The following is a 1,184-nucleotide window of genomic DNA, read 5'->3' on the forward strand; positions in this document are numbered from 1 at the left end:
TGGGCACCCGGCTACCCTGCTCTCCTGCTCTAAGCCCACGGCGCCCGGTCAGGTTCCCTGCGGTTCCTAGAGCCACAGGTCTGCCCGCTCTGGTTTGAGGGCGTCTTCACGCCGAGCTAGTGCGGTGAACCTCTGAGGTTCCTCCCCACAGAGCAGTGGAACCGCTGTCATAGCTTTAAGACCTATTGGCGTCCGCTGGCCCTTGGGCTTCGGTGCGTCAGGAGCAAGTCCACTGCCAAGCGGGTTCGCCAAGAACACACCCGGGTCTCCTGGGCTCCTCGGTGCGGATGGCGAGGCCCCTGGGCGGATTCGAAGGCTCTGCTCTCCGATGGCGGAGGAGGAGCCGTCACCCTGCTGTTTCCATCCATTTGCTTTCAGGGAAAGAGCATCTTATAAAAAATACACTGTCATGTCCTCGGCCTTATTAAACCCGGCAGGAATCCCAAGGGACCTTTGCAAAGTTGCTTTCATTACCAGCCACCACCTTGAGTTCTCACTGGGGCCACACGCTCGCTGCCCGCACACTCACCCTTGGGGTCAGCTGGCGCCATCCTGAGGGACCGGAGGCTCAGGAGGCCCTGCGGCCGCCCAGGCCCTGTGTCCACCGCGGGCGGGAGCAGAGCTGCAGGCCCATCCGTCTTCCCGAGCCCTCGGCAGTGCCGGCCACTCCTGTGCTTGGTCCAGCTCTGTGTGCCTGGAGAGTCCAGTGACCCTCTCTGCTTGTTGGCAGTATTGCTCGTCACGTTTCTTAAAATCCTCAAACCGTCTCCTCTCTTTGCAGATACCCTGTTCCAGCTGAAGGTATGTACCGAAGGGCCCTTGGCCCCAACCCCGCCCTGCTGGTTGGTGAGCGGGGACGTTGGTGTGAATCGCAACCAAATGACAGGTTGTCACTTGGTGACCGCTGCCCAGGCTCAGCCCGACTGATGACAAGGGGGTTACTGAGTTGCCTGGTGGCAGCTGAGGGCAAGGGTCACTTGGGCTTACCCGTGAAAGAGGTGTTATCTTGAAGAAACACTTGGGCATGAGGCTCCTCCCTTGATGTTCCACTGGGCTTTTAAAACTGTGACCTCAAGTCCTTTAAAATCCCACGGAAGGCGGCTGTGTGGGCATCTGAGTGTCCCTGCTGTGTGGGTGCCGTTTGCACTTCTGGTGAATCCGGGGCAAGCTCTGCTGCTCTTCCC

At 59.7% G+C, this 1,184-nt stretch overlaps 1 protein-coding gene across 1 annotated transcript in view; it reads left to right on the forward strand.

Annotated features, from left to right (window-relative positions):
* CHMP1A (charged multivesicular body protein 1A) overlaps positions 1-1,184 on the forward strand; it is a 4,685-nt gene that overhangs the window by 476 nt on the left and 3,025 nt on the right. Inside the window, exon 2 of the mRNA XM_014535618.1 lies at positions 782-801. The gene's annotated coding sequence lies outside the window, so the exon portion shown is untranslated. The remainder of the gene's footprint in view (positions 1-781; positions 802-1,184) is intronic.

This window comes from Myotis brandtii, unplaced genomic scaffold (genome assembly GCF_000412655.1).
Source record: "Myotis brandtii unplaced genomic scaffold, ASM41265v1 scaffold1466, whole genome shotgun sequence".
Taxonomy (NCBI): domain Eukaryota; kingdom Metazoa; phylum Chordata; class Mammalia; order Chiroptera; family Vespertilionidae; genus Myotis; species Myotis brandtii.